Raw genomic sequence first — 10,872 nt, 5'->3', positions numbered from 1 at the left:
TTTGTTTATAGGATATTGATAATCATTATGAGCAATTCTCTCAAGAATTCCAACAGCATCATTATAAGTACAATCCAAAAAATGACCATTGACTGATGCATCAAAAAGATTTCTCGTGTGTGAATTCAGCCCATTATAGAAAATTTCAATTTGTGTTTCCTGTCAAATGTGCATAGGGCAACATCAAAGAAAAAATTTATAACGTTCCCATGTAGTGTAAAGATTCTCATCATTCAGTTGATGATAACCTATAATATCATTTCAGAGACGAGCATTCATTGTCGGTAGTTTAAAGCGCAAAACAAACTGTGTTACTAGTGCATTCCAAAAAGTAATTGATCTGGTAGGTAGCCTAAGGAACCAAGTACGAGCTCTTCCTTGCATAGAATAAGGAAATAATTGCATCTTCAAAGCATCGTCAGGAACGCATTATTGACTAAAGGAAGCACAAATCAATAAAAATGATTTAAGTTGTTCTCGTGCATCTTCATGTGGCAGTCCAACATATTTCCCATTAGAATTCAACATTTGAAACATTACTGGCTTGAGTTTAAAATTCCCAGCTTAGATTGCTGGCCTAACAAGTCCTGATTGTAAGTCATCCAAGACAGGTACTATAAAGTCTCGTATAGTCCTGTTTTGTTATTAGTTAAACATTAGACAACCAATGAGCAATATTTGCTTCCATTTTTCTTTGTGTGCAAAAACCATGTGAGGAAATTATATAAAATATTAATGCAATTCATGAATAATTTTATCAATCAATCTTTACAAAACTTACAAGTGTGCTTAGATGAAAATACTACACTTAGGGCACCAAATCCAACTGTAATGGTTACCATGAGATAAAATAGGATCATATTGAGAGAGCAGATTTATCTCAAAGATATTAAGGATATCCTATGAGGGTAAAACACTTATGAAAAGGTCATTAGATGAACACTGATCAAGTAACTTTCGTAATGGTATGTCATTAGGGAGAGCTCATTCACGATGTTATAGTGGACTGACTTCATGATTAAATGAGTTTAAAATCAATAAGAGACAAGGTGGAACTAATTATAAATCATTTGATCCTTAATCACATATGTTCGATCGATCTTTTCACTAGCTCGTTGAAACCAGAAATGAATTGCATGATGAATCAAATGAATATAAATGGATAAAAATGTTACTTTTAGAGAAATGGGTTATATTTAGAAATGAATTTGGTTTCTCACTTAGTATTAAAATAACTTGATAATAAATTTAAGTTTTTCAAATTGTTATTTATGCCATACCCTGAAATCGGTGGATCCAAAAAGGTGAGTAAGGTATGTATGTAAATTGTTTTGACGTACTATGCTAGTAACATTTGCCACCCTACTAACTTGTTGGCGAGTTAGAGTATGCACACATACTAACGTTAAAATATTTGTCTATTGGTAGCATCTAAGGATTTTAATACAAGGTATCTTCAAGTGAAGAAAGAGTTCACCTAAGGAAGAGTACGCCCTAGAGTTTTGGCTAAGCATGAAGAGCCTACCAAGTGTATGATAAAACAATAGGAGACTTAACTATCTTTAAGACCACACCATACGCGAGTCACCACCAATGTATCGTACGCTCGGTTTACATGAGCACTCTTCAAGTTTGTTTTTGTAATGGGTTTAGTCGAGAGTCAATTGGATTGTTTTGATCTTCCCCATGAATGGTCGAATAGTATTTTAAATTTTCATCGGATTTTCTTTTACCTACCCCTGAAATTGGTAGGGGAATCAGAGGGGGTCAAAAGTATATATATAAAGTAAATGGGGGACATTCCATATGGTTTTTCTTTCTGCTCGTCATTCTGGTTCTTCTTTCTATCCTAAATGTTCTCTTTTTCTTCTTTAAGCTAAAACTAAGACTTCATTTAATCTATAAATGATTCAACTTTCTGGTAAGTTTTATAGCTTTATATGTTACGATTGTTAAAGAGTAAAGATGTTAAAAGATGTAAAAACAGTAGGGTTGAGTGGAAGGCTCTGCACGGGGGTCACATGTAGTTGAAACGTTAGTAAAATATCTATAAATGAGGATTCTAATGAAAATTTCATGATCTTTTAAGCAAACAATTGTTGATTTTTGATTGGGAAGGATAGTTGAAACGGAAGCTCTAGGTCGAAATAAAGGTAGGTCTTTGGTGAGCCCCTAGACTCGACTCCTGTACATTATTTATGATGATTCTTTGTATGGTTGATTTCCATGTAGTTATGCATATCTTCTTGAGCAGTTGATGTGTGTGTGTGTGTTTCCTGTGAAGCATCTGTATGTATGTAATGAAATATACAATGTGCTGCATGAATATGATGATGTGTGGTAAGCATGCATGGGAAATTATGTGTTGGCAAGTATTTTGTTATGTGTGCGAGTGAAATCTACGTTAACGTGTTCATTATGTAAATTGAATGATGCTGACAAAGATGGCTGGTGATAAAGGGGTTCAGACGGAGTGTCTGTAACAACTCATTTTTTAATGGTGTCAAAAATAGTAGTTTCAGAGCCAAAAATCTGACAGGTGAGTCTTTAAATATTATTATTTAATATTTACAAGTCAAATGTAGCAATAAATTTTTATTTGAATTTTTTTTAATAAGTGAACAAATAGTTAAGTACAAATGGTTTGTCCCTAAAGTCAAGTGGTTTTGGACAATGAGATTTCAAGACCTCATTTCCATAGACCGAGCCTATAAATATTTTTCTTAAACGTTTACAGAGTTACAATATAAGTATATTAAAATTTGGTCCAGAAATTTTAGTGATTTGATTGTTAATTAAAAAAGGACTAAATCGTAAAAGATGCAAAACTTAATCACTATTGATTATTATGGGTTAATTGAGCACAGAAATATATTTGAATGGCTTTATATGGTAATTTATCCATAATTATTAGATAGCGGAATGTTTAGGTGATATGTTTTCTGAAATTTTATTAAATAGTAAAGGGCAAACTTGTAATTACATAATTAAATTAAATTAAAACATAAATTAAAAGATGAACAGAGCCATTTGTTTGCCATTTGTTTGGGGAGAATGCCAAAACTCCATGGAAGCTTAAAACAAGCTTTCAACCAAGGTTTATTTCACATTCATGGTATGTATTTTTCACTCGTTTTTCATGAATTTTATGTTTTTGTGATCATTTGAGCTTAATCTAGCTAACCCGGGGACTAATTCATAAAATTTTAAACATTTTAGATTATGTCATTGATGATTTTGAGGTGTTCATGAATTTTTTGTTAGATTATTAAGCTTGATTGATAAATAAGACTATTTTGTAAAGTGATTTTTAGTAATTTTAATGTTTAAGGATTTAATTATGAAAATAGTCAAATTACATCGATTTATTTTGAAAATTTGATAAATTTGGGATGATTAGAGACTATATAGAAATTGGCTATTATGGGTTTTATGTGATTAAATTGTAAGTTTCAATTTTAGGGACTAAATTACAAAAAGGGTAAAATGTTAGGGGTAATTTTGTAAATTTACATTGTTAAGGGTTATAAGCTTAAATTTAATTATTTTATATGTTTGAATGAATTAATTGAACAAAAATTATTATTTAGATCAAGAAACAACCTAATCGGATTTGAATCATGGAAAAGCTAAAGTCACAAAATAGGCATTGAGTTTGTCTCTACAACCATTTTTGTTTAGGTAAGTTTGTAAATTATATTAAATTAAATGAGTTGTTATTTTGGTAATTATAAAATGTGATAATCGAGTTCGTTGGTTAAAATATGAGTAAGACCATAGTTGAAAGATGTTATGGCATCACAAATCAAACGAGTAAGACCATAGTTGAAAAACACTATGGCATTATACCAGAAATGAATAAGACCATAGTTGAAAGACACTATGGCACTATACCAGAAATGAATAAGACCATAGTTGAAAGACACTATGGCACTATACTGGAATCGAATAAGACCATAGTTGAAATATACTATAGCATCATGTCGGAAATAAATAAGGCCGTGGCTGAAAGACGCTATGATATCTTTGAACAATTGTTTATTAGGTAATATGTATCGCATGATAAATGTGTTATATAATATGAACATGAGATGGATGATTGTATTGCAATTGTTAATTATAAGCATTATATGACATGATATGATTTAAGTTTTTATAAAAGTAAAATGGAAAGAATATATGCATTAGCTACATGGAATTAAACATTGAAAGGAGAAATTGAACATGGAACATTAAAATGGAATGTGATTTACCATTTGAATATGAGTTGAAAAGAATTGATTTTTAAATACGTTATTTGAAATTTTTTGCTATAGTATACTCAAGTTTCATGTATATATGTAAACTCACTAACTTGTGAGATTTGTCCTGTGCATAGGAAATGAATGAATTCATAAGCTTGCTAATGAAATTATGCATGAATTGTACAAAATGGTTCAAATTTGGTAAGTTTAAGTTTATCTTATATATGAGTTTACTAAGCTTTGATTTGCTTATGTCTATTGTTTTATTTCCTTGTAAATCATCAGAAAGCTCGACCGATTGTAATCAAGTTAGAGCACATTTACACTATCTATCATTGATCACATTAGAATATTTGGTCATTTTGATTACTGGGTTATAAATGGCATGTACTAGGAGCTTTTAAGTTATTTTGTTTATAAAAATGTTGTCTATAAGTTGGATTGAGTAAGTTTTGTGGTTGTATATATATGATTTGCATCTTTGGTCTAAATTTGTGTTTAGAAGTTCTTTTGGTTAATTGATAATTGCCTTATGTGATTAGTTTGAATTATGGCAAATGATTGTGAAAAAATGGATGAATTGGTATGTCTTTAAGGTAATAACTTGTAAATTTTGAGTGTATGTCAGTTTGGATGTTTAAATTGTGGTACCAATGAGGGTACATTAGTTAAGCATATAGGTTGAATGTTATGATGTAATTTTGGTAGGTTTGAATGTGAATTAAATACATGGTAATGATTGCAAATGGTTTGGCTTGGTACTTTAGAAATGGTGTTTGAATATGGCTTAGATTTGAGGTTTTTCATGTACACACGGTCGTGTATTAATTTTAAGTGCAGGTTATTCCACACGGCATCAAGTTGTTATACGACCTGGCAACACGGTAGTGTGACGCTACATGAACTGAACACGGTTTGGCACACAGTCAGTGATACGATCGTGTGTGACCTTGAGTTACACGGTTTGGCCACACAGCCATGTCCTTGAGCCACACGACCTGGCCACACGGTTGTGTGACCCCTATTTTCAATTTTTTTGAATGTTTTTTATTTTATTTCAAATTAGCCACTAATTGTTTCTAAACTGATTTTTAGGTCTCGTGAGCTCAATATAAGACCTGTAAATGTATATACGCTATGAATGATATGTAGTTTTGATTATATGATATTTAAATTAAATAATAAATGATTTAATATTGTTAATTGTTCTGAAATGTGTCGTAATACTCTGTAACCCTAATTCAATGATAGAGACGGGTTAGGGGTGTTACAATGTTGGGAAAATATGTGATGTGATAATAGACCTCGTGGTGGTGCTTTGATGATGTCTACCAAGACAGTAAACACGAAGGCCAATATGGTGAAAATGTAGTCTGTTAAGACCGTAAACACAAGGTTTGTCAAGACAATAACACGAAAAATTGCTAGTGTGGCAGATATGTGGAAAGACCATGGTCATGGTACATTCCAAATATGGTGGATGGGTCGCATTTGTCTACTAGCGACTTTGTGTATCCCAAGGGCGATGACGGGAAAACCTTAGGTGATACCGAGATTAGGCAAATCCATATCGTGAAACATGATAGTTTTATGTGCTGCCTTGGTCGCAAACCAAACTCAGCCTTTGTGGCAAATTACCTGTAAAGCCTTTGTGACAAATTATTTGGGAAGCCTTAGTGGCGAAATTATCTGAGATGCCTTCGTGGCGAGTCATCTGGAAAGTCTGTATGGTGAATTTTGTAACGCGTAAGTAGGGAGTTACTAGTCTGCCTTTTTGATGAGATCTGGATATGACTTTGAGGCATTTTTTGAAAGAGTTCTTGACAATGTATTCAACTTCTGAATCTGCTATAGTAACCCGCTAGGATGGAGAGCTTGGCATATCCGTAATGTGACAGCCCTAATTTGACCCCAGTCAAAAGTGGTTTCGAGACCACAAAACTGAGTCATAAAAATAATTAAATGTTATATTCTATTCTTATTATATGTGAAAGTGTATGTGTGAAAGTATCGTATCTTAACTTTGTCATTTGAATGTGGAAATAGCTAAAAAGGACTTGTGTATTAAAACTTAAAAATATGATAGGAAGAATTTAGAGCGCCGAATAATGCATGGTATATAACAAGGAGGACTTGCATGTCAAATGGACCACTATTAGATTAGTAGACGACAATGATGAAAGTTGACAGGAAAAATATGTATTTTGTATTGTAAAATAATAACCTAATGAATATTATATGATTCCATGTTAGTAATATAATATTTAATGATATTATAAGAGGAATTATATAATTTAATAAAAGAAAATAGGTGAGAAAAACAAAGTTTCATCCACTCTTCTTTCATTTTGCCGAAATTTAAAGAACAAGCAAAACAAAAGGGTTCTTGGATATTCAGCCTTGATGTTCCTAATTGGAGGTATGTTTGATTTTATTTCTTGATAATTTATGTGAAATTGAGTTAATTGCTAAGCTCCTTTCATAACCCATGACTTAATTTTTGTTATTGATTTGAAATGATGCATTTGGCTATGGGTTGTATGGATGTCTTTGAAGGTGTTATATGTTTTGGAAATGGTTTGTTAATGTTGTCACTTATAGTGATAATTCGGTCATGATTTAGCTTATATTGAAAATATGTAATTATAAGCATAATAATAAACATGCGAAATGGTTGTATTTTTAGTTGATATTTGTGTTCAAAATGGTTCAATTTGTTTTAGCCACATGTGCATAAATTGTAATAATAGAATAGATAATATGTACTTGAGTATTCGGTTATGGTTTTAGGTTCAAGTTGACGGATGTGCAAAAATTAGCTTTTGGTATGTATTGATTTAGTATAAGAGTTCGAAAATGGCTTAATTTTCATGTTTAAATTCGGTTATATCCGATCATGGTTGGAGTTATTTTGATATGCATATTATAAGGTATGTATGATTTGTGTATTGGTTGCATTTTTGAGATGTTAGTTGTCTTTTGATCATAACCCATGAATTTATTTTCCTAATTGTTGAACATTGAATGTTCGGTCATGAGGTTGATATGAAGAAATGCTTTAGTTCTTTGATGAATGTGTTAGAAAATAAAAGTTGGTGTTTGATTATTGAGGTTTAAATTTAGATGTTAGGTGATTTTGTGTTTATGGTATGAAAATGAAATAAATTGTTAAATGGGAAGTTAATTGCGAAATGAAGATATGTAAGGATTCATATAAGCATATGGAGCATTCGGTTATGGTACATTGAAATAAAGAATTGATGTATTTTAATTATTAAATACTTTGGACTATTTAGCAAATGTTGAATACCATGAGAAGCGAATAAGTAAACTTATTAATTATGCATTAAGAATTGATTTGTTTATAAATTAAATTGAATGAGTTGAAATTGAAATTTTAATTTGATCAAGAAACGAGGAGATCGGAAGCGGATAAGAGAAAAGCGAAATTAATTGAATAGCCGAGAAACTTAATCCGTCGATAATCGAAGTAAGTTTTAAGCAATTGAGTTGATTGAATTTAATTATAATGTAATTCATGAATTCAATGGAAGTACATAATTATATATGTACAGTTTGGTATAATCAAAAGTGAATACATATGTATGGTTTGATATCACCGAAGGTGAATATATATATACATTTATTTGATCTAGCCGATTGTAGTATAAGTATGTGTATATATATTCAAAATGGTAGTAAGCTTGAGATGAGCACTAAGTGTGCGAAGTGAAATTGGTAATGAGTACTAAGTGTAAAAAAAAATTGATCATTTGGCACTAAGTGTGCAAACTGAATTTATACCGAGTACTAAGTGTACAAGATCAGTTAATGAGCACTAAGTGTGCGAGTTTATCTTTACGCATCAAAGATGGATTAAGGTGAATAAATGTTTATTTGTTTGTTTGAATTAAGCTCAAGAGAAAAAGGAGCTAAATTCGGAAAGGGGGAAAGCAAAAGTAGTTGATTAATCAATCTGTAATTGTGCAATGACATTCAAGGTAAGTCCTTAAGTAATTAAATTTGATTTGCTGCGCGCTTAAGATTATATAATATGATAAGAAATTATTTGACCTTTACAAGTTCGATTTGCAATAAGTATATTGAATTTAGGCTATAAAGCCGAATATGAAATGGATGATTTATGTCTATAATGTGGCCGAATGACTATTAAGTAATGATGTGAATGTTTGTAATATGTGTATACAATTTTATTGTACTTGTTTGTATAAAGTCGAATGTGAATTGAATGGTATATATGTGGTGACCGAATAGCTATTATGAAACAAAGTCAAAGAATGGGATATTTGTATAATAGATGAATTGTGACTATTGTTCCTACTTGATCGAGGTTGTGTGTGAAATAATTTGTGAATATGGCATATAGTCGAATGGTTATTAAAAGTGAAACTGGGATAGTGAAAAGATTATATGTTCTTTGTGTATGATTATTGAACCGAAAGTTAAAGGGTAGGTGTGTACATTTTGTGCTTATATTCGAATGAAGCAATTGAATTACTAATGTGATATGTTATGTGAAATGTGTTAACATGTGAATAAATATGCAAGACACTGGAAATGTATCCGGGCTAAAGTCCTGCAAGCTTAGTGCTAGAAATGTATCCGGGCTAAAGTCCTGCAGGCTTCGTGCTGGAAATGTATCCGGGCTAAAGTCCCATAGGCTTCGTGCTGGAAATGTATCCGAGCTAAAGTCCCGCAGGCTTTGTGCTGGTAATATAATTTCGGGTTTTATACCTAGTAGGCTAAGTGCCGATGAATTTGATAAAAGTATACAATTACAAGATCCTACACTAAGATGACAAATTGAAAGTGTATTACATATTAAGTTGTCCAGGTATGTACCATGTACTCGTATTCGATTTTGATTTGAATTAAATTATAAATGTGATCATGATACATTCGGTAAATGTGTAAAGTTATGTGAAGTGATTCTATGTTTATATTCAAATATAAACACTTGGTCCTTGTGGAAAGGTTTGTGGAAGTATATGATTTTATTTTTTTTAGGTGATTACGATCATGGAAAATTAAATGTGAATATGATATTGTATTTTATTCGTTTCAATTGAACTAAAGTTAATAGTGAAGCATTTTAATGCCTATGTTATATGAGTTCGATCTTGAATGACGTGATATACATGTTTAAATAATTTGAATGCAAGGAATGTGTGAAAGAGCAAATTTGTAATAAATCTGCTTGGGACAGCAACAGTAGCGTGATTTTGGAAAATTACCATAAATTGTGGAAATGGAATTAGAAGCTGAATAAATTATGTAATTAAAGCTTAATGAATCTAGTTTCTTATAAAAGAAACCATGTAAGCAAAAGAATTATAGATAATGAGATATTTGAAGTGGCGTGAGATAGAGTCAAAATGACTTCGAAATCCCCTATTCTGTTTTTAGAAAATCATTGTAAATTGTACAATGATGATTATAAGATAAAATTTATATTCTTAGACTCCTTAATGAGTCTAGTTTCAAATGAAATAAACGAGAATATATTTTGAATTCTGTACAATGAGAAATCTGATTTATAGTGAAGAATGGTCAAATTTGTCAAACAGTGAAACAGGGGAAAATTTAAGAAAAATCTGGTATTGATTGGTCAAACCAAAAATTCTGAAAATTTTAAGGATATAAGATATATGAGTCTATTTTCAGGGAAAATTAATAGCACATGATTTGGAGTTTTGTAGCTCCAGTTATAAATAATTTAGTGACTGCTGCTTAGCAAGACAGCTTGTAGTGATTATGTGATTATGTTGTGAACATTGAATAAACTTGGTCAGATGTATGTAGTCCATGTGAAAATGAGACGTGATAAATAACAGATAAATATATGCTATATGTGCTTGACATGTGACCTTGTGGTTCCATGAATCAAACATGGAAAAATGTGACATGTCTTGGTTGGTATGAATTGGATATGTGCAAGTTTTGTTCATACGAATGAATTGGCAGTTATCACATGAATTTAAAATCATAGTCATAAGTTATTTGTAAATATAAATAAGTGAAGCTATTTAATAAGGTTATATGAACTTAAGAGTACTATGAATGTATATGCAATTGAGATTATTTTTCAATTCAGATTAGTGATATGGAATTTCCATAATCATTGAAATGATTTATTTGCTTAAGGCTTACTAAGCTTTCAAAGCTTATTCTGTGTGTTTTTCCTATGTCTATAGGGCTTTAGAGAAATTGCTTGGGTTGGAAGTCGAGGAGATTTCATCACACTATCGAGTTATCATGTGAGTAGATAAAGTTTGTATATCATTAAGGTTTAAGGCATGTATAGAATAGACTAATAGTGGAAGGATATTTTGGTTAACGTATTTAAGCCATGCGAATATGGCATCTTTTGGATATTTATTTTTATAAGTTAGAAATTCGATCACTGGTTGTGTCTAGCAATTATTTAAATAAAAAAAATCTTTATTTCAAGAGAATGTTCAAAATTTTACTGTTAAGATCTGTTTTCTAATTTTCGGTAACACCTTGTCCTATTCCGGCGACGGTTACGGGATAGGGGTGTTACACGTAATTATAGGTGGTGTAAGTGCCCACAAAACTTAGAAGATTCCATAGTATGTATCGAAGT

This window comes from Gossypium hirsutum, chromosome A08, assembly GCF_007990345.1.
Source record: "Gossypium hirsutum isolate 1008001.06 chromosome A08, Gossypium_hirsutum_v2.1, whole genome shotgun sequence".
Lineage (NCBI taxonomy): Eukaryota > Viridiplantae > Streptophyta > Magnoliopsida > Malvales > Malvaceae > Gossypium > Gossypium hirsutum.
Note: the sequence above shows the minus strand (reverse complement) of the source record.